Genomic DNA, 24349 nt, shown 5'->3' on the forward strand with positions numbered 1-24349 from the left:
GTTCTGAGGTGAGGAGAAGTCAAGCTGAAGCCACGCACACATTTCTAGAAGCTCAGATCCCGGGGAAATGGCCAGCATCTGCTCCCTTACCAGCTCTTTGTTACTGTGTTTCTACTCCACCTACTCGATGGGCCAGGCACTGAGCTAGGCACTGGGGATGCAAGAGACACATAATACACAGAGGAGCAGGGCACACAGACACAGAGACAGGAGATTTTTGTAATACGATGTGGCAAATCCTGATGCTATATCCAGGGTTGTTTTGAAATTCCTCTCTGTGTCATGCCCTCTTCATCTAATCAATGTTCAGGCCTGATGAAATCTCAGTCATGCAATTTTGGGGAAAGGGATTGTAAAATTTTACATAAGGGATTTCAAACATACAGAAATGCTCAGAGAATAATCTACACTGTGCATACCGAGTGAGGTCACCCTCCTGCTTATCTCAGCCGTGTCTGCTGAGGCATGGGAACTCATCTGCAGTGGGCAAAGCTGGAAGGTAAAGAATTCCTAGGGCACTGGACTCATCGGATGGGCCTGCACTGTGTCCCAGCTGGGCTTGTTCTTATCACCTAAGAATAGTACTCAGGTGTGGATCTGGAGGCCGGGGTGGGGTGGGGGGGTGGTCATGGTGGAAGGTTGGGATGAGGCTGACCCCTCAAGGTGCAAACCTTGGTTTTCTCTCTGAGGTCATCCAGTGGTAGCTGCCTTTTCCTGAGGGTCTATGGTGTGCTAAGGCTGTGCTGTTATCTATGGTATTTTATTTAATCCTCCCAACAGGCCAGTGCATATGCATCCAGATTTTCTAAATGAGAAAACAGATGCTACAGAAATTGTGGGTGGTAAGGCTAGGCTCTGATCCCAGAGCCTCTGACTCCAAAACCCATACTTTTTCCATTATGCCAAGTATTGCCTCCTATACACAGTCAAACTTCTCGGAGCCTCAGTTTTCTCACCTGTATATTAGGGACAACACCACCTATCTCATGGGACTGTTGTGGGAATGAAATGAATTGACATGTGAAGCACTGAGCACACGGTGGGCGCCTGATTCCTTTTTCTCCTCCTCTTCTCTGTATTGCCACAGTCTGAATCACGATATCCTAGCATTTTCCAATCACGGTGTGAATGATAAGGTTTTAGAACTCCTTGCCCTGGACTCACAAACAGGATGCCATGGGGGAATCACTGCAGATGGAGCTGGGTATTAAGTGCGGGGCCTTAAAAAGCTCCCGTTAGGGGCTTCCCTGGTGGCGCAGTGTTTGGGAGTCCGCCTGCCGATGCAGGGGACACGGGTTCGTGCCCCGGTCCGGGAAGATCCCACATGCCGTGGAGCGGCTAGGCCCGTGAGCCATGGCTACGGAGTGTGTGCTCTGCAACGGGAGAGGCCACAACAGTGAGAGGGCCCCGCACCCAAAAAAAAAAAAAAAAAAAAAAAAGCTCCTGTTAGTAAAACCCGTCAAGTCTCACACATAGTCATTGCGTGTATGACAATAACCGTCACTTCTGTCTACATTCCATTCTGGCAATTTTCTTGTTCACCATGAATGTCTCCAATCTTATTTCAGTTCCATTCATTACTATAAATTTGCCCCACTTACACAGCAGGTGTGCTAAGAGCATGTATTCAAACCGCAACTTTTGGTAGGTGTCTGGGCCCTCTGGTCTTTCCTTTTTTTTTTTTTTGTGGTACACGGGCCTATCACTGCTGTGGCCTCTCCCGTTGCGGAGCACAGGCTCCAGACACGCAGGCTCAGCGGCCACGGCTCACGGGCCCAGCCGCTCCGCGGCATGTGGGATCCTCCTGGACTGGGGCATGAACCCGTGTCCCCTGAATCGGCAGGCGGACTCTCAACCACTGCACCACCAGGGAAGCCCCCCTCTGGTCTTTCTGTAAGTAAACCTCCTAGCCCAGCCCCTGAACACTACAAGTCAAGGATGATGCAACCCCAGGCAGAACTGATGGAGTCACATGGCCCACTGCTTTCCTATTTCACAATTTTGCATGCAATTTCTGGGTAACTAGAGGTGCTGAATGTAAAATATGAGCTAAGCCAGGCAAGGGCCCGCAAGGAGAAGCAGGAGAGAAGGGGCTGGATCAGTGAGTCATTTGTCCAGGGGAAAGGCTCCTGAATCTTAATGAACTTCTGAGCCTGCAGTTCAATTTCTGCAGACAGGCTGCAGATCCCAGCTTCTGGTCTGACCAAGGAGATACGCAGCTCTTCAAAAACCCACTGAATTCTGGGCTGAGGGAAATGCCACACTCCATTCTCTCCTTTGTAATTCATTTAAATAAATGGATAATTTTTTCCCCTTAAAGGAAGGAAATTGGTTTCTCTGCTTCGTTTCTTTGTGTCATTATTCCTTGAGCCCAGCACTGCACTTCCTGCTAATCCTCTATAATTAAAGTGCTTAGGAGATACCACTTGTGATCAAGAAAGTCTCCCGACTTCTTGCCAGGAGTTTGTGCTTTTGTTGCAAACACTGGTAGGTTCTTGGCAACATGTACGTCAACCCTCCCTCTGACTGCTGCCCTGGGTAGAGGGTACCCATAGCTGTCAACATGCATAGCCTTCTCCCCAGCTCTCAGGGTCCAGGGGACTGTCACTATTTTAGGCCCAACAGCAGAGGAGCTAGAGAGGCCCAAAGTGGGGGAGCGTGGGCCTGACGCCCTGACTCTCTGGGACTAGCTTAGCACCTCACCTACCAAAGCTCTCCCTGGTTGAGAGCCCGCTTTGCCGCAGTTATCTCATTATTCAGCGGTTGTTCCAGGCAGCACTTGTCTTCCGGTCCTGCTCATTAATCATTCCAGCGCCTCCTACTGGATGGCCTGGCAGGATTGATGGAGAGCGGATACGTGAGACTCGCAGAGCTTTGCGCCTGAACTGGACAGACTCTCCATCAACATGAGGCAGCGCCGGCTGCCACAGCCTTCGGGGCAGCCCACTGACAGGCAGATCCGCCCACGTGGTCACCCAGACACCCTCCCCCCGCCGCGCCCCCTCCCCCGTCCTGAGGCTCAGTGCACAAGCGCACGGTTGAGGACCAGGGAGGTTCCTCGCTGCCTGTCTCTCCACCCGCAAGCTGTCTGGCCACAGGCTCTCTTCAGACTATACGGCCCAGGAGGGCTGGGGGCAAATTTGACCATCTGAAGGGTCCCTCACCAGTCAGAGAAAGACTACAGATGATGGTGGGGTAGTGGGACACAGAGAGCACACAGCAATCCTCAGTATCAGAATTATCTTTACCTTCCACATCTACTCTTAAGTTCCTAAAACACATCTGGAAATGGCTCTCCAAGGCACACAGAGGCATGTGAGATGGGTTCACCAAAATCTGCCAGCAGAAAGAATGGTGGGGCAAGTAGGGCGGGTGAGACCATCAGAAGCAATTCTAGACACAAAGGAGCCATCTCCCGAGACAGAACAGCCAAACTGCAGAGCCAGAGAGCACTGACAACTCAGTCCGGCGTCCTGTGTCCCTCTCACTGAGGCAGAGTGGCAGCGATGGTGACACTGAGACTCCCGGTGATGAATGTAAGCCATGTAAATATCCACCGTTCCATCTCTCAAGGGCGATTTAGCCTCAGATGAGTGAGAGCGAAGCCCAGGCGAGAGACTGAGTTGACGTCCAGCCCTGCCTGATGACAGCGACGGGGAAGGCCGAGGCAGTGCCGCGCTGCCCTCCGCGCAGCCCAGGAAGCCTTCCTTGGTTTCTACGTATGTTTGGATGGGATTCAGCTCTTGAGGGAAAAACACGGAGGGATAACAAAAGGGTCCATTGTACCTAAAGTACATCTCCTTTCTTACAGGTTCCAGGTGTGATGGGCACTGCCTGCTAGGAGCCAGGAGACTGGGTTCTTATCCAAACATCACCACCATGGTGTGGCTGTTCACCTAAGGCAGGGGCCTTGCTTTCCTTATCCCTAAACTGGGCCAGCTGTGTCACCTCCCTTGCAGGACAGGTGTGAAGAAATAAAGAAATAAAGACAGACTCTAGAGCAACATACAAGTATAAAATATCATTCTTCAAAGATAAAAGGAAGGGAGGAAAGAAAAAGAATGAATTCATATTCTTCAAACCAACTAGTATAAAGTAGACTTTCTACATCAAATTAACAGCATTAGAAGCCTTTCTCCAAGGCTTAATTTTTTTAATTAAAGGAAAAAAAATACTTAATGAACATACATATCCACAGTGACAAGAGAGACACAGAGTAAAATAACCTGCTTCTTCCTCCCCCCTCGCCAAATTAAAGAATATACAGCCTACTTACATCTTCCGTAAAGGTGAGTAATCCATGTAAAATTTGATCTGAGGCTCTAAAAGCTAGATGAGGTATTGACCTTATTTTATTCCTTTCTTTTCTGTCTTGATCACACGTGATAGATGCACTCACATTGTCTACTTATGGTACCTTAGCCACTTCAGGAAAATTCTCTAACCATTCCAAGTAAGATGACTGAAGAGACAGGAACCTTAAACAGTATATACCTCTCAATATGTATTCTTCTCAACACACTCGCTTTTCTATCTACCAAGAAATGCAGCAACCTTCCATATTCTTTGACGCTTAGGACATTCTGACAAATCTATTGTAAAAGATTTTTACAGTAGTGCCAATTTCTAAAACACACTGCAAGTGATTAAGGGTGTGACTTTCCAGCCAGTATTTCAAGAGTGGTTTCCTCCTTATAACATAATGTAAGGTTCTATTGCTAATCCACCACTGGCACACTGAAACCCACAAATATGACTTTCTTTCCCCCTTTTGATTTGCCAAATGTGCATGCTTAACCTGATATGAGAGATAGGCAAAGATGTTTTATAAAGAAACAAATTAAAATTGGGTTTTAGAACAGGAGAAAGTTTAAACACTTTTCTGGTAAAATTTCTAGAAATAATCTGAAATTACTTTTTCTAAAGGAAGATCTTGATGATTTCATGTGCCTGAAAGCTTCCAGAAGTTTTTAAGGAGACCATGGAATCAAATTCCAAATAGTAATAATCTTGGAGGTCTCAAATAACTCCGATACTGGGAAGTCCAGGGAGCACCAAGCAGGTGTGTGCTCCCTACATTTACAGAGGGAGCTTTTCAACATTAGGTTACAAAGTCATTATTCCATCGAAACATAGTTACTGTTACAGAATCACAGGGTCACACTGAGGGACTCCAGAGATTCTCGGCACAGTTGAGTTGTTAGTTACAGAACAAAATTGGAGTGCATTTCTTTGCATAAAACCACAGTAATAATCCTACATGACATATTCGCAGACCATGGGCTATCTTCACTTGGATGTCCAGAGCAGTTGGATCCAGTGCTGAGTTTGGCGGGTAGAGGACAGACTTCAGGAGGCTGAGGGCACTCCAGGCCTGTTTGGGGGCAGCATCTGCCCTGTGTTGATAAAATCAATCACTCAGTAGAGGATACTCAAGTGACTTGTCCAAAGCCAGTTGCCTGGAAAAGGTGAAAGGGCAGTGGCCCCTGACCCACTCCTCCTACAGAGAGTGTTCTGGGTCGGAACCAAAGAAAGAGCGCTGTCCTCCCACCAAAGCCAGCAGGGCTTGAACCTCGCCCACCTGGGGCTGGGCCCGCACTGAGCCACCTTTACAGAGATGGTGCGGGGGCGGGGGGGGGCGACTGTCCCTGCACTGTGGGTGGCTGGCTTCTCAGAGGTACCAGTGGGTAAGCTCATGTGGTGCCAGACAGAAAATAATGAGCAGCGATGCTATCAAGAGGAAAGATTTACATTATTCAAAGCCAGGCTGGGAAAGGAGACAAGTGGTGGCATAATAGAGCTAAGTGTGGGAGAACATGTGCGAGACCAGAAATGGGGCCGTAATGAGAGGTGCTCAGCAAAGAAGTGCTTCGGGGAGTGGGGATGGGGGATTCCCTGACGCCCTCCATCACCAGCATCTGTCACCAGGCAGCCATCAGGGGACCACAGTGCTGGAAGGAGGGAGAATGAAGCCAGGGGACAAGCCCTTCCCGTAAGGCTCATGGCCGGGCAGCCTTTGGGAGCAGGGCCCCTTACACCAATTAGCAGGCTGGGAAAAATCTGGCCAGGATTCGAGGAGGGAGATGGGCACATTTCAGGGGCTAGTCTGTCAGCAAGGACAGCGACTCTGACAGCAGCCTGTTAGAAAAGGCCCCATCTCTTAGTTCAGTGCTAGGATACTTATTTTAAATGGATAAGCTGTTTAAATATACATCCTGGAACTTACCTGGTGGTCCAGTGGTTAAGGCTCTGTGCTCCCAATGCAGGGGACCTGGGTTCGATCCCTGGTGAGGGAACTGGATCCCACACACCGCAACTAAGAGCCCGCATGCCAAAACTAAAAGATCTCGCATGCCACAACTAAGACCCGGCACAGCCGAATAAATAAATAAGTACATATTAAAAAAAAAAAAAGCTACATCCTAAGACACAGACATTCTCTGTCAAGCGGGATGTGGGATTCTGACCCTCTCCAATTTTAAGAACGCTCACTGTCTGAGTGTCCTCCCTCTGACCATGTGGAGCACAGCCTGGAGCTTCGGAGCACGCGCTCTGGAGACCCACTGCCTGGGTTTGAGTTCTGGTTGTACCTTTTACTGATGTGCATCTGTGGACAAGTGACTTAATCTCCCTCAACCCACATCTAGAAAGATCATGAACTTTGAAGTCAGGACGTCCTGGCTCTTACGAGCTGTGTAACTAGCAACATATTATTTTAACAGTTTCCTCAACAATAAAATGGAGATAATAGCCCCTATCTGGAGGGCTTTATAAGATTATTAAGCAAATAATCATGCTAAGTACTTGGCACAAAGTAGGTCCTCAATAAATAACAGTTACCATCACACTGAGCCCTCATTCATGACAGTGCTGTACGAGCCGGTGTTCTCAGGAATCTAGCAGATGATCTCCGCTCTCCCGGCTCTCCCTTTAACCACCTTTGACCCGGGAGTGCAGAAGACCTAGTCACTAGATTCTTAATCGTTTGTGCCCATGAGAGAGAGCTAGAGAGAGAAAGCATCATCCCACCATACACTACAGAGCTGAGGCTGCAAGGCTTGCCCGAGGCCGCCGAATCTGTATAGATACAGAGTTAGCTTAGGTCTTCCAACTGCCACACACTCTCTCTGATGCCTGATTTTTGGTAAATCCTGGGTAAGTGACAAATGGAGATTTTTCTGAATACTGGGTAGGAAAACTATTGTGGTTAGTTTCTGGTGATTGTGGTTATTTTATCTTTGGAAATACCCATTCAAAAGATAAAAGACCAGGGAAGAAATTTTTGAAAAAAGCAGCCATGGGCACTCCTTAAATTAGAGTTCTTTCAGGTGGACTCAGTTTGGATTTGGGCACTAATAAGTTAATAAAGGGCCCATTTACCGTAAAGCTCACTCATGGGTTACGACTGGAGAGCTAACTGATAGAGCTGTTGTTAAATCACGAGCATTCAAGAAACGCTGCATCTGCTGATGCCAGCTCGTCTGTCACCAAAGATGCTGTTCAGCTTGGCCACCAACAGGGCCAAGGGAAAGCTGTTTTTCTTTTCTGCAGCCCAGTTTATTACAAATATGAAGGCTTCAGCTTGCTAACCTGACACTTGATTTAGTGTCTTCTGTCCCTCATTACTGGGTTCTCCTCGGTCCCAGGAATTTCACTATCCCACTGCTTCTGGCCTTTGACCTAGATAAATAACACCGAGAACTCTGAAAATAAGTCAAATTGCCCTGTCAGGGGAGTGTCCAGAAACACTAGCTACCAGGTCCACCATGGAATTTAGTAAAGCACCATAATAAACAGCGTAGTTATCTAAATTAAAAAGGCAACGGCTGTGATCATCTAATAATTAGCTATGTATTTTTCTGGCATTCATCACTTCAGTCCATTTTCTTTATAAAACTGTCATTTAGGAACACTGTCCATGCTGCTCCCAAGTTCCATTACATATGTGCATCTCTCATGGGATGATAATTTTATTCCTGGCAGCACTCCGTATGGATGAGACCTGAGTAGAACCTAGGGGGTGCCAGCATTAGCCCGGGTTCTCAGTGCTTCCTGGGGACAGATGTCAGGTCAGCCAGCACAGAAGCCCCTCAAGCTCAGCACTGAGGTTTTTCCAGGCCCACAGGACTGCGTGCTTGGTGTTGGGAGAGAAGACGCCCTTCTCCAGGCCCCCAGGGGAGGTCGGGGTCGATGCAGGGGACCGAGTCCCCTCCTGGAAAAGCCGTGGGCATGATGCACACTCCAGGACTGGGCTGTTTCTCCAGCCTGCAACTCTGCAGCCCTAGTTCTAGGAAAGAGAGGAAGGAGGGACTTGTCCTGGTGAGAAGCCCCTGAGGGATCTTTAGGGCCAAGAGGTTGAAATCGGGAACAGTCTTAGCTGACATTTAGGGTAAATGTAACTTTCGTCGAAGCCTGACGTACTCGATGGATGGCCATGCCCAACTCCACGTTCTCCTGACCTTCTCACACTAAAAGAGGGAAAGGAGAGGGAAGAACGAAGCGGGAGGAAGACGTGACGCCAGTACCTCGGTCCCCAAACCCTGGACCCTTAATGAGTCTTAGAGACTTTCATTCTCATTCAATAAAAAAGATGAAGAGAGGTCAATCACAGCAACGCTAGCCACAATTACTCCAACGCTTTCGCTGCGAGTTCCTCCGAAAGGCCTCCCTACTCAGAAGTGCATCTGTCCAGTTCCACTGAACACGTATGAAATGCACATTATGCACAGAGCCAGGCCAGGGCCGAGCAAGGGAGGCACAGGCGGAGGTGGGAGGGTGAAGAAAGTCAGGAATACGTATAACCGAAAAGGTTATACTTTACTTTATTTCCATTTCAGATTTACTTTATTTTCAGGTTTAAGGCTTAGAACCAAAGCAACTTGAATTCTCGGCTTAGCTCCAAAGAGCCCCAAGCTCATGCTGCCTTCTTGTTGGAAGAACTCGATGGGATCTGATAAAGCTGGGCAGCCCCTGGAGGTGAAGGACATGCTGATAAGAGGAGGGGGTGATTGAAGCCCAGTGGGGGGCAAAGGATCAAATGCTAATGAAAATCTCCCACCACCTCCGGCCAGAGGCAAACCACCGACCCCCTCTAATTCCCTTAACTGGCTCTACCTTGGCAGGGAAGCCCTCGCTGGCAGCAGGACACGGGTTCAAAGCAGAATGGTAAATTCTAATATGGAGGATTATTTGGAGGACATGCTTTCTCTTTATTTTCTTAAAATGTGTGTATGAAGAATCAGATGGAGTTTAGGGAGAGAAGTACCAAGTAAATGTGAGATTTACCTAATTGCAGTCTTCCCCAGCATGCTTATATTAAGAATTGGAAAAAAAAAAACCCCAACAAATTCAGGTATATACCCATAATCCAACAACAGTAATCCTCCTTGCCCAGAAGCCTGGGCCTGGGGAGAGGGCCTGGGAGGGGGGGCATTACTCCGGTGGCTGAGGGGCTTCAGCAACCTTTAACGAAAGACACTTGATCAATAAGGTGTACTCCTGCATTTGAGAATTGAAAAGCCATCCTAGCATGCTGTGCCTGAAGCAAACGTCAGAAGCATTTATCATGTTCTGGGATGGATGGTCTGAAGCTACAGCTTGCCAAACTATGAAAGTGAACTTCACTTAGGTTCCACAAATACCCTCCACAGGCCCTTTTGCATCATATGGAATCAGCTTTTCCTCAAAGACCAGAACGCATGGGGGAGCTTGATCATGGCTCCGTAGAATGGACACCGCCACAGGGCTCTGTTACTGGGAGGTATCCCCATGATAGAACTTTGTTCCTGGGCTCCAGCTTACATAGGGCTGTTTTATCTTGGCTTCTAGGTGAACCCACAAACTTCCCTCTTTGTATTTCCAAAGAGCCTGAGCTGCTGTCCCCTCAACAGATCATGGTACACAGTTCATCTTGTTTGGACTTAGAAACCTCAGGCTAGAAGAAATTTGCCCAAGGGACACGGACTGGACAAAGCAATGACCAGTGACTCTCCCAGACTCCTGGCCACTCCCCAACTAGTCTAGTGGGGAAACACCCAGAGCAGGAATCAGAAAGCCTCCATCCATTCATTCCTTCAGCATCTGTCGAGCACGTCTCAGTCTGAGCCAGGTACCATGCCAGGCTCTGTGGTTACAGAGCTTAAAAACCAGCTGTTGTCTTCAAAGGGCTTAGTGTATCAGGTGAGATTAAAAAGTGTACCAGGTGGTACCAAAGAGCTTTGTCCTGCGAAACCATGAGGACCCAGTTGGGAGGGGACATTTCCACTAGGGGAGCAGGGCCAGGAAAGGTTTCCTGAAGATGATGATCCATGAGACTTGGAAGAGGAGTCAGGGTCAGCTAGGCACCTAAGGCAGGGTGCGGGCACCCAGGCAGGAGGAGCGTGTGGGCAGAGGCTGACTGGTGTGTTGGAACCTGCAAGTAGCTATGGGGCCTTGAGTCAAGTGTCTCATCTTCTCTGTGCCTCGGTTTCCTCATCTATAAAGTGGAGGTGGTAATAATGCCTACACCTCATGGAAGCTGTTATGGGGATTACATGAGCTGACGCATGTGAAGCTCTTGGCAGAGAGCCTGGCACACAGTAAGGGCTCAGTGACTATTGTTTTATGATTTCACTCTGATGCTGTTTAGGGTGGGCAGGGTGGACGAGGGGTAAGAAATTCGACTGCAAAAATAGGTGGATGTCAGATTGTGGAGAGACTTCCTTTCCAAACTAAAAACTTTGTACTTAACTGGGGTAATGGGGAGTCACTGAAGGACAGAGAAGGAAAGTAACTGGGAGGTTCCCATCACTCTTCAATAGAACAACAGCTCTGTAGTCACGATTTCTCCATCTGTAAACCAGTGCTAACACCACCACCAACTTTCTTCCACTGCGGACTGTTACAAAAGTTAAGGAAGAGAGCGTTTATGCAACTAGCACTTTAATAGTGTAGCATTTTAGACATGCTGACCACTTGTTCAATGAGTCTACTGCGGGGCTTGTGTAAATGACAACTCTGTGCAGAGTTAGGAGTCTGATGTATGCGTGTGAACTTGGTGCTAGAAGCAGCCACGTTACCTGACAAGGAGAATAATGAACCAGTCAACCAACAAATAAATAGTTATTAAAATGCCAATGAGGAAGGCATCCTCCTTACCTAGGAAAGCAAAGTATGCCAAAACATGTGCATTCAAGGAAAGAGCCAGACAGATCTGCTGTAGAACTCTCAAGAAGAGAACGCTTGTTGTACGGTAGTTGTACATAAATCCACAGGACGTAGACTGCTCTGTTCTACCACGGAACAGACTATGTCGGTGGTTGTTAGGGAACTCCCTGACAGAAAAGAACATCTCTTTTCTCCCTAGTAGAGGAGAATCCACAGCCTTCGCTCCTCCACCCCTGGGATCACGTATTAGCTCACCTATTGGACATTACTCTGTCCTGCAGCTGATTCATGCTCCCAGTCAGTGACTGGGTTTCTATCAATCACACAAGGGACACGACACAGATTCTTTTCTTTATAAACTTGTATGAGGCAATTGGCCACCAGCTACGGTCTCCCTTGGCACATTTTTGTTTTCAGTAACCACGTTCCCGGGAATTGATTTCATATAAGCATGCAAGGTGAAGCTCATGTTTTCTTACTTACAGACAGCAAACAAGAGACTTCCCTGGTGGCACAGTGGTTAAGACTACGAGCCCCCAATGCAGGGGGCCCAGGTTCGATCCCTGGTCAGGGAACTAGATCCCACATGCGTGCCGCAACTAAGAGTTCACATGCCACAACTAAAGAGCAGGTGAGCAGCAACTAAGGAGCCCGCCTGCCGCGACTAAGACCTGGCACAACCAAATTAAAAAAAAAAAAAAAAAACTAAACGAAATTGATTTTAAAAAATAAATAAATAACGAGGATACTCAAAAAGACCCCCCAAAACCAGGAAACTACTCAAACTTAACCTACTTGTTGAAACACAGATTTCTGGCCACACCTCCACCCCCCACAGAGTTCCTGATTCAGGAGGAAGTCTGGGGTGGGCCTGAGAATTGGCATTTCTAGCAATTTCCTGCTGCTGCTGCTGCTGGTCCGGGCCTCACACTTGGAGAACCACTGCTCAGGAGGTATGTTGGCTTCATCCTCATGGAATATTTCCTTCAAACTCCGTCGTGGATCAAAAACACGACTGATGTGAATGTTAAATCCAAGGCAAATGACAGTCTTATTAGTTGTAAATACTCTGGGAGCTAAAGAAAGAATGTTTTGGGGCTGGCAAAATAAAACCGGCTTCTGATTCTATTCCATATTTCTCCTTGAGGAAAAGTTCTAAAGTGAAATAAGATAAGTGCTAACCTAAGGAAGGATCAATAGGTTAAGGAACTTTCTCCTAAAAGTAGCCCAAATCTTGCATTTATACTTATTTGTTCTGTAGCTTTTTTTCCCCCATAGCTTTTTTTAAAATATAAATTTATTTTATTTATTTATTTTTGGCTGCATTGGGTCTTCGTTGCTGCACGTGGGGCTTTCTCTAATTGTGGCAAGTGGGGGCTACTCTTCGTTGTGGTGTGCGTGCTCCTCATTGCGGTGGCTTCTCTTGTTGCAGAGCATGGGGTCTAGGCACGCAGGCTCAGTAGTTCTGGCTCGCGGGCTCTAGAGCGCAGGCTCAGTAGTTGTGGCACATGGGCTTAGTTGTTCTGCGGCATGTGGGATATTCCCGGACAAGGGATCGAACCCGTGTCCCCTGCATTGACAGGTGGATTCTTAACCACTGCGCCACCAGGGAAGTCACCCCCACCGCAGGCTTTTATTACTGTCACGGAAGCATAAGCTTCCCACAACAAAATCCAGACCAACTCTTCCTATAAGTTCTTTTATTTCCCTCTTCCCTCAAACAAACAATTATTTGGGATCTTATTAAAATTATACTCATAAAGAAATCAACATGAAAGGAAGTCAGTAATTGTTCTGAGACCATTTTTCCTCCTGGAGAACATGGTCCTGGCTCTGCAATGTGTGTGACTCTATGGGCATGAGTGTGAACGAGTGTGAGTATATCTGAGGAGGATGTTTAACACTTTCATTGAACAATTTCTAGAATCAAAAAGCATGTGTGGCTGGGTAGAATGGTCAGTATTTATTTCATGTGGAAAACAGTTATTAAAATCTGAAGACTTAGGGTAATTTCACCAGGGAAGGATCCTCTGCTTCTGGATCATAGTTCGTCCAGAACAATGCTTGAATTTGATGGAAGTGTTTCAGAATAAACCAGTCACTAAAAACATGTAACACTCACTGGGTGGGGCAGAGGAAATGCAAATTTTGCTTTGTTGGGTAGGTGAAAACCGGCAACCTTCCAGTCAGTTTGTCCAGCTTTGACGCACTCAAAGTGAGGATGATGATATAACCCAGATCCAACTTGAATCCCATTTAGGTACCAGAAGATCTCATTATAATACTATCTACCTATAACACAGACCAGATGGCAATGGGCCCTCGGGCAACATTAGAGAAAGCTCTAGTGAACTCTACTTAGAATGAACTGATTTAGTAAACTCTCATGCATGATAAAAAAAAAACATTCATCTATAAAAAGGGAGTAAATGAGACTATGGTGAATTTCCCCCAGAAGACTGAGTGTAGGGTAGAGGTGTCTGGGTAGGACATGATGGTGGCAGCTAAGAGAGAGACTTAGGTGGCCGAGCCCAGGGGCTGATACAAAGATCTCGCAGTTACAAATGGCAGTTATGTTCTAGGCAAAAAACTCATTTTCAAATTTGTAAGACTATGAGTGCCTTGAAGTAGAGCCTGCATCTTTTATCTTCACATCCTCAATATCACTGATGGTGCCTTTCACCCAGTTGGAGCTCAATTCTACCGTAAGGTTTTAATTTGAGACTTAGAAATTAGAGATGGAAGTATTTGGAAATGGAACCTTTCCTGGGAAGGTTCTGGATGCAGGTGGAAAGGAAAATGAAAGACGATAGGAAGGAAGAGGAAGACTGTTCTATAAATAATAATAACAAATTAGATCAGGGTTGGAAATGTTTTTAAAGCAACCTGCTCAGATTCTAAACTCTTGCTTCTTCTGTTTCTAGGGGGTGGGTAGGAGGTGGTAGTTATGCTGACTGGGAGGTGGGGGTGTGACTGAATTTACAAAAGATATGGACGTAAGTGCATTCTGACTGCTGGCCTCTCTGAGGGACACTGTGGGTGTGTAGGGGTTTTGGGGAGGTGGTGGTGGTGGAGAATGCTGTTGACCCTTTTGCTCAGTGTCAGCTCTTGCAAGTGGTTTCAATTTAACAAGCCTCTCTTGAGGACTTACCTCTGCCTTGCTCTTTGCAAAATCTCCCAGCTACCCTGTAAGGTAGGCCTTTTATTGTCAGAGAAGAAATAGGTTCAAAGGAGCAAAATGGCTTCCCTAAAATCTCATAGAAATAAGCAGCAGAAACAGGATTCAAACCCAGCTCTGGGTGGAAGTCATATACATGTTCCTCTCTACCACAATTGCTTCCCTGGAAAGACAAGGCAAGAGGGCTAATACAAACTCTTTAGATGAAGCCCAACCTAGAGCATGTAAATTGTACACCAAACAGACTTCACACTGAATATATTTATGGTTGCTTTCGCAGGTTTTGTGGGACTCTCTAAAGCCATTTTTTCCTTGTACTGCTGTGGTTCAACATGCTAAAACATATTTCAGCACTTTAAAAAAGCACAGGTGGGAGACTGGTTCATGATGGTGGAATAGAAGGATGTGCACTAACTCCCTCTTGCGAGAGCACCAGAATCACAACTAACTGCTGAACAATCATCCACAGGATACTTGAATCCCATTTAGGTACCAGAAGTACCTAACTAACCAAAAAAGATACCCCACATCCAAAGATAAAGAAGCCACAATGAGATGGTAAGAGGGGTGCAATCACAATAAAATCAAGTGCCATAACTGCTGGGTGGGTGATGCAAAAACTGCAGAACACTTATATCACAGAAGTCCACCCACTGGAGTGAAGGTTCTGAGCCCCACATCAGGCTTCCCAACCTGGGGGTCCGGCAATGGGAGGAGGAATTCCCAGAGAATCAGACTTTGAAGGCTAGCGGGATTTGATTGCAGGATTTTGACAGGACTGGGGGAAACAGAGACTCCACTCTTGGAGGGCACACACAAGGTAGTGTGTGCATCAGGACCCAGGGGAAGGAGCAGTGACCCCAATGGGTACTGAATCAGCCCTACCTGCTAGTGTTGGAGGGTCTCCTGCAGACATGGTGGAGGAGGGGTGGCAGTGGCTCACCATATGGACAAGGACACTGGCGGCAGAAGTCCTGGGAAGTACTCCTTAACATGAGCCCTCCAGGAGTCTGCCATTAGCCCCACCAAAGAGCCCAGGTAGGCTCCAGTGCTGGATCACCTCAGGCCAAACAACGAGGAGGGAGGGAACTCAGCCCCATCCATCAGGAGACAAGCAGATTAAAGTTTTACTGAGCTCTGCCTACCTGAGCAACACCCAGCTCTACCCACCACCAGTCCCTCCCATCAGGAAGCTTGCACAAGTATCTCAGATAGCCTCATCCACCAGAGAGCCAACAGCAGAAGCAAGAAGAACTACGATACTGCAGCCTGTGGAAAAACCACATTCACAGAAAGACAGACAAAATGAAAAGGCAGAGGACTATGTACCAGATGAAGGAACAAGATAAAACCCCAGAAAAACAACTAAATGAAGTGGAGATAGGCAACCTTCCAAAAAAAGAATTCAGAATACTCAGAGTGAACATGATCCAGGACCTTGGAAAGAGAATGGAGGCAAAGATCAAGAAGATGCAAGAAATGTTTAACAAAGACCTAGAAGAATTAAAGAACAAACACACAGAGATGAACAATACAATAACTGAAATGAAAAATACACCAGAAGGAATCAATAGCAGAATAACTGAGGCAGAAGAACGGATAAGTGACTTGGAAGACAGAATGTTGGAATTCACTGCCACAGAACAGAATAAAGAAAAAAGAATGAAAAGAAATGAAGACAGCCTAACAGACCTCTGGGACAACACTAAATGCAACAACATTCGCATTATAGGGGTCCCAGAAGGAGAAGAGAAAGAGAAAGGACCCAAGAATATATCTGAAGATATTATAGTTGAAAACTTCCCTAACATGAGAAAGGAAATAGCCACCCAAGTCCAGGAAGCACAGAGAGCCCCAGGCAGGAAAAACCCAAGGAGAAACATGACAAGACACATAGTAATCAAATTGACAAAAATTAAAGACAAAGAAAAATTACTAAAAGCAGCAAGGGAAAAATGACATATAACATACAAGAGAACTTCCATAAGGTTAACAGCTGACTTCTCAGCAGAAACTCTACAAGCCAGAAGGGAGTGGCACATATATTTACAGTGATGAAAGGGAAGAACCTACAACTAAGATTACTCCAGCCAGCAAGGATCTCATTCAGATTCCACGGGGAGAAACCTAAAGCTTTACAGACAAGCAAAAGCTAAGAGGATTCAGCACCACCAAACCAGCTCTACAACAAATGCTAAAGGAACTTCTCTAAGTGGGAAACACAAGAGAAAAAAAGGACCTACGAAAACAAACACAAAACGATTAAGAAAATGGTAATAGGAACATACATATTGATAATCACCTTAAGCGTGAATGGATTAAATGCTCCGGCCAAAAGACACAGGCTTGCTGAATGGATACAAAAACAAGACCCATACATATGCTGTCTACAAGAGACCCACTTCAGACCTAGGCACACAAACAGACTGAAAGTGAGGGGATGGAAAAAGATATTCCATGCAAATGGAAATCAAAAGAAAGCTGGAGTAGCAATATGCATATCAGATAAAATAGACCTTACAATAAAGAATGTTACAAGAGACAAGGAAGGACACTACATAATGATCAAGGGATCAATCCAAGAAGAAGATATAACAATTATAAATATATATGCACCCAGTACAGGAGCACCTCAAAACATAAGGCAAATGCTAACAGCTATAAAAGAGGAAATTGACAGTAACAAAATAATAGTGGGGTACTTTAACACCTCACTTACACTGATGGACAGATCATCCAGACAGAAAATTAATAAGGAAACACAAGGTTTAAATGACACAACAGACCAGATAGATTTCATTGGTATTTATAGGACATCCCATCTGAAAACAGCAGATTACACATTCTTCTCAAGTGCACACGGAACATTCTCCAGGATAGATCACATCTTGGGTCACGAATCAGGCCTCAGTAAATTTAAGAATATTGAAATCATATCAAGCATCTTTTCTGCGCACAAAGCTATGAGATTAGAAATAAATTACAGGGGAAAAACCCCCATAAAAAACACAAACCCATGGAGGCTAAACAATACATTACTAAATAACCAAGAGATCACTGAAGAAATCAAAGAGGAAATCAAAAAATACGTAGAGACAAATGACAATGAAAACACGAAGATCCAAAACCTATCGGACACAGCAAAAGCAGTTCTAAGAGAGAACTTTATAGCAATACAATCCTACCTCAAGAAACAAGAAAAATCTCAAATAAACAATCTAATCTTACACCTAAAGGAACTAGAGAAAGAAGAACAAACAGAACCCAAAGTTAGTAGACAGAAAGAAATCATAAATATCCAAAGATCAATAAAACTAAAAGCTGTTTCTTTGAGAAGATACACAAACTTGATAAACCTTAAGTCAGACTCATCAAGAAAAAGAGGGAGAGGACTCAAATCAATAAAATTAGAAATGGAAAAGAAGTTACAATGGACACTGCAGAAATACAAAGCATCATAAGAGATTACTACAAGCAACTCTATGCCAATAAAATAGACAACCTGGAAGAAATGAACACATTCTTAGAAAGTATAACCTTCCAAGACTGAACCAGGAAGAAACAGAAAATAGGAACAGACCAATCACAAGTAATGAAATTGAAACTGTGATTAAAAATCTCCCAACAATACCATGCAAATGGAAATCAAAAGAAAGCTGTAGTAGTAATTCTCATATCAGACAAAATAGACTTTAAAACAAAGACTATGACAAGAGACAAAGAAGGACACTACATAATGATCAAGGGATCAATCAAAGAAGAAGATATAACTATTGTAAATATTTATGCACCCAACACAGGAGCACCTCAATACATAAGACAAATACTAACAGCCATAAAAGGGGAAATCATCAGTAACACAATCATAGTAGGGGACTTTAACACCCCACTTTCACCAATGCACAGATCATCCAAAATAAAAATAAATAAGGAAACACAAGCTTTAAATGAAACATTAAACAAGATGGATTTAATTGATATTTACAGGACATTCCATCCAAAAACAACAGAATACACTTTCTTCTCAAGTGCTCATGGAACATTCTCCAGGATAGATCATATCTTGGGTCACAAATCAAGCCTTGGTAAATTTAAGAAAACTGAAATCATATCAAGTATCTTTCCCAACCACAATGTTATGAGACTAGATATCAATTGCAGGAAAAAATCTGTAAAAAATACAAACACATGGAGGCTAAACAACACACTACTTAATAAACAAGAGATCACTGAGGAAATCAAAGAGGATATCAAAAAATACCTAGAAACAAATGACAATGAAAACACGACGAACCAAAACCTATGGGATGCAGCAAAAGCAGTTCTAAGAGGGAAGTTTATAGCAATACAATCCTACTTAAGAAACAAGAAACATCTCAAATAAACAACCTAAGCTTACACCTAAAGCAATTAGAGAAAGAAGAACAAAAATCCCCCAAAGTTAGCAGATGAAAAGAAATCATAAAGATCAGATCAGACATAAATGAAAAAGAAATGAAGGAAACGACAGCAAAGATCAATAAAACTAAAAGCTGGTTCTTTGAGAGGATAAACAAAATTCATAAATCATTAGCCAAACTCATCAGGTGAAAAAGGGAGAAGACTCAAATCAATAGAATTAGAAATGAAAAAAGAAGAAGTAACAACTGACACGGCAGAAATACAAAGGGTCATGAGAGATTACTACAAGCAACTCTGTGCCAATAAAATGTACAACCTGGAAGAAATGGACAAACTCTCAGAAATGCACAACCTTCTGAGACTGAACCAGGAAGAAATAGAAAATATAAACAGACCAATCGCAAGCACTGAAATCGGAACTGTGATTAAAAATCTTCCAACAAACAAAAGCCCAGGACCAGATGGCTTCACAGGCGAATTCTATCAAACATTTAGAGAAGAGCTAACACCTATCCTTCTCAAACTCTTCCAAAATACAGCTGAGGGAGGAACACTCCCAAACTCATTCTATGAGGTCACCATCACCCTGATACCAAAACCAGACAAAGATGTCACAAACAAAGAAAACTACAGGCCAACATCACTGATGAACATAGATGCAAAAATCCTCAACAAAATACTAGCAAACAGAATCCTACAGCACATTAAAAGGATCATACACCATGATCAAGTTGGGTTTATCCCAGGAATGCAAGGATTCTTCAATATATGCAAATCAATCAATGTGATACACCATATAAACAAACTGAAGGAGGAAAACCATATGATTATCTTAATAGATGCAGAGAAAGCTTTCAACAGAATTCAACACCCATTTATGATAAAAACCCTCCAGAAAGTAGGCATAGAGGGAACTTACCTCAACATAATAAAGGCCATATATGACAAACCCACAGCCAACATCGTCCTCAATGGTGAAAAACTGAAATCATTTCCATTAAGATCAGGAACAAGACAAGGTTGCCCACTCTCACCACCATTATTCAACATAGTTTTGGAAGTTTTAGCCACAGCAGTCAGAGAAGAAAAAGAAATAAAAGGAATTCAAATCGGAAAAGAAGTAGTAAAACTGTCACTGTTTGCAGATGACATGATACTATACATACAGCATCCTAAAGATGCTACCAGAAAACTACTAGAACTAATCAATGAATTCGGTAGAGTAGCAGGATACAAAATTAATGCACAGAAATCTCTTGCATTCCTAAACTAGCAACAAAAGATCAAAAGTGAAATTAAGGAAACAATTCCATTCACCATTGCAACAAATAGAATAAAATACCTAGGAATAAACCTACCTAAGGAGGTCAAAGACCTGTACTCAGAAAACTATGAGACATGATAAAAGAAATCAGAGGACACAAACAGATGGAGAGGTATACCATGTTCTTGGATTGGAAAATCAATATTGGGCAAATGACTATACTACCCAAAGAAATCTACAGATTCAATGCAATCCCTAGTAAATTACCAATGGCATTTTTTGGATAACTAGAACCAAAAAATCTTAAAATTTGTATGGAGACACAAACGACCCCGAAAAGCCAAAGCAATCTTGAGGGAATAAAACGGAGGAATCAGACTCCTTGACTTTGACTATACTACAAAGCTACAGTAATCAAGACAATATGGTACTGGCACAAAAACAGAAATATTGATCAATGGAACAGGATAGAAAGCCCAGAGAGAAGCCCACACACCTATGGTCAACTAATCCATGACAAAGGAGGCAAGGATATACAAATGGAGATAAGACAGTCTCTTCAATAAGTGGTGCTGGGAAAACTGGGCAGCTACATGTAAAAGACTGAAATTAGAACACTCCCTAACACCATACACAAAAATAAACTCAAAATGGATTAAAGACCTAAATGTAAGACTGGACAGTATAAAACTGTTAGAGGAAAACATGGGAAGAACACTCTCTGACATTAATCACAGCAAGACCTTTTTTGACCCACCTCCTAAAGTAATGGAAATAAAAACAAAAATAAACAAATGGGACCTAATGAAACTTAGAAGCTTTTGAACAGCAAAGGAAACAATATTAAAAAAAACAAACAACCCAATCAGAATATGGGCAGAAGACCTAAACAGACATTTCTCCAAAGAAGATATACAGATGGCCACGAGGCACGTGAAAAGCTGCTCAACATCACTAATTATTAGAGAAATGGAAATCAAAACTACAGTGGCGGGCTTCCCTGGTGGTGCAGCGGTTGGGAGTCCGCCTGCCGATGCAGGGCACATGGGTTCGTTCCCCGGTCCGGGAAGATCCCACATGCCGCGGAGTGGCTAGGCCCGTGAGCCATGGCCGCTGAGCCTGCGTGTCCGGAGCCTGTGCTCTGCAACGGGAGAGGCCACAACAGTGAGAGGCCCACGTACGGAAAACAAACAAACAAACAAACAAAAACTACAGTGGCGTATCGCCTCACACCGGTTAGAATGGGCATCATCAGAAAATCTACAAACAACAAATGCTAGAGAGGGTGTGGAGAAAAGGGAAACCTCTTGCACTGTTGGTGGGAATGTAAATTGATACAGCCACTATGGAGAACAGTATGGAGGTTGCTCAAAAAAACTAAAAATAGAATTACCATGTGACCCAGCAATCCCACTACTGGGCATATACCCAGAGAAAACCATAATTCAAAAAGGCACATGCACCCCAGTGTTCATTGCGGCACTATTTACAATAGCCAGGTCATGGAAGCAACCTAAATGCCCATCGCCAGATGAATGGATAAAGAAGATGTGGTACATATATACAATGGAATGTTACTCAGCCACTAAAAGGAACGAATCTGGGTCATTTGTAGAGATGTGGATGGACCTAGAGACTGTCATACAGAGTGAAGTAAGTCCGAAAGAGAAAAACAAATATCGTATATTAACACATATGTGTGGAATCTACAAAAATGGTACAGTTGAACCGGTTCGCAAGGCAGAAATAGAGACACAGCTATAAAGAAGAAACGTATGGACACCAAGGGGGGAAAGTGGGGGTGGGGGGTGGGGGCGTGGGATGAATTGGGAGATTGAAATTGATATGTATACACTAATATGTATAAAATGGATAACTAATAAGAACATGCTGCTAAAAAAATAAATAAAATTCAAAAATTCAGACAAAAAAGTAAAATAAAATTCAAACCCCCCACACTGTGTATTTAAAAAATATATGTAAATGTTTTACTCAGCTTATAGTAGTTATTAACTCCTTCCACAGGTCAGATATACTGGTTTGCAAATAGCAGATATATGTATTTGCTAAATTAATGAAATTATGAATGTTCCAATAAAAAACATTCTGTATTTCAAACAAACAAACAAACAAAAACAAAAATAAACAAAAATAAATAAATAAGCACAACTATGATTAAGTATATTAAGGGACTTTTAAAACTTAGATTAATAGCCTGTTAAGTTGTAAAATGGCTCAGAATTTTGTAAATTTGTATTCAGGGATTTTCTAAAATTGTAAGTTATTGACTTGATAGATTGTAACAAGTCCTTTGAAACTGTTCTGCTCTATTACTCAAATCTTTACTGTGTAATTTATTGACAGGTTGAGGGATACTATGACTCCCTTGGTGGACTCATGGTAAATTCTCAGCTCATGCAGTCTTCCATTAAGAAGACCTGCTGATCACTCTGCAGACACACTGGGCAGGACTAAGGATGGTACAACGGTCATGTGAAGTTTAGTATGCTTCTTCCTTCCAATAGATCTGATTTCCAAAGGCCATAAAGGTCTTCACTCAAGTCTCAGTACTTGCCTGGAAGTAACAGTTACATTCGGTACTAGTAAAATGGCTAAGTTATTCTACATTGCTCACTTGGAGAGGAACTACCATTTCATGCTTACTGTATTTACAGGTAAACTACCTGAGACCCAAAGAGGTAAAGTGACATATGCAAGTTCAACAGTTAGATGAAGTGAACCAGTCATAGAGTCTATGCCTCTTGCCTCTCATTTAATAGCTTTCCACTTGGAAGAAAGGGGTCAATAAGCCAGTGGTTGTGGACTCTTATAGGAACTGAAGACCCCTAGGACTGAAATCCCAGTCAGCTGTCTGAATTTAGGTCAAGGTAGGAATACGGATGGCTCACAGAAGGAAACTGACCCCAGTCTTCAAAAGACACACAGACACACACATACTTCTATCTACTTACCTGTCTGTCTGTCTATCTATCTATCTATCTATCTATCTATCATCATCTCTCCCTATCATTATAATGCTCAATAATGTATTTGCAGCAAAACTCAATGCTATTCTAACCAAGGGCAAAGTCTCATCAATAGCTCTAGGTTTCAACCCGGGAAAAAACTGAGGTAGAGAGCCTTGTGAACACTTTTCCAGGTAGCATCAGCTCTTGCAAGTCTCTTGGGCATTGACAACATATCTGGAGAAATAGTTTTCTAAATGTGACTCAGGAGGATCAAAAGGGTTGACATCCAAAAGGCGTGCAGTGTGGAATCCACATTTTAGCAACCGGGCTAGTAAGTGGGCCAAAGCTGTTGCTGTGCCACTGTGTCCCACACACTCAGAATCTGGTCAAGCAGTGGCTACTGAGAAAGATGAATGCAGTAAGCTCGGAGTAAACTGCCCATCCTAGGTCTGTGTCACTCTACTGGCTGAACAAACCTCATGCTGTTAGCAGCAAAAGATGATCTGAAGTAACCTTTAGTTTTTCCGACCATTATTACTGTATTGGCAGAAGAAGGAATGAGGGCAACAAACAGGTTGGAAAATGACAAGTGAGGCAGCGGGTGAGAGGTGTAAGCCACATCCAGCCAAGGACAAGGAGGGGTGGCAGGAGTGAAAGCCTTTTAGTCTCAGCAAGTGAGGAGGGCTATTTTGAAAGAATTATTCTGATCCATGCTGGGCCAATTTCCCTCCTTGCCCTCCAGAGGCATTCTCCAACGTTCTCCACCCTGCTCGGTGCCAGGGAGGTGGGCCTGCCTGGACCACATCAACAGACGCTGCTCTCACACTCCAGGGGGAGGAATGCAAGTCAGGAGACCTCTCTACCCTTCCTTTTCCCTGGCTCAGAAAGCTGCTCTGTCCCTTCATTCTTCAAACCTAGGGATATGGGCACTCTGCTATTACTGGCCCTGGGCTACTGTATTAGCCTTTCTAGTTTTCTACACCTTATCCATAATTATTTTCAAAATAAGTGAGTGTGACACCGTCCTCCTAGTAGGACCCTGCTGATGCACCCGCTTTTGCTCAGGAAGTATCTTTTTTTCTTGCGTTTCCCTCAGTTTGCAGGCAGTGGATGCTCTTTGGGGAAGGGAAGGAGAGAGAAGACTGTTGTTTTGACATCTATGGCAAAGGGAAGAATGTAAGTGGTGGAGTGAGAAGGGGCCGCTTAATGTTAAATACTGGGTGGGCATGCTGGGGTTTTGTTATGAGATGACATCCTTCCCTAAGAGTCTGAGTTCTTCCCCCACTGGTGCAGCAGCTCTGCTCAGAGCATCACTGTAATGACAGCTGGTACAGCTCTTATCCCCGTTTTACAGCTGGAGAAATGTGGCAGAGAGAGTGAGCTCTTTCCCTC

The 24349-nt window shown here is 44.2% G+C and overlaps 1 protein-coding gene across 1 annotated transcript in view; it reads right to left on the minus strand.

Annotated features, from left to right (window-relative positions):
* KIF26B (kinesin family member 26B) overlaps positions 1-24349 on the minus strand; it is a 521123-nt gene that overhangs the window by 95758 nt on the left and 401016 nt on the right. The gene's annotated exons all lie outside the window — the stretch shown is intronic.

Source organism: Lipotes vexillifer, unplaced genomic scaffold (genome assembly GCF_000442215.2).
Source record: "Lipotes vexillifer unplaced genomic scaffold, Lipotes_vexillifer_v1.1 scaffold1315, whole genome shotgun sequence".
In the NCBI taxonomy this organism is placed as follows: Eukaryota; Metazoa; Chordata; class Mammalia; order Artiodactyla; family Lipotidae; genus Lipotes; species Lipotes vexillifer.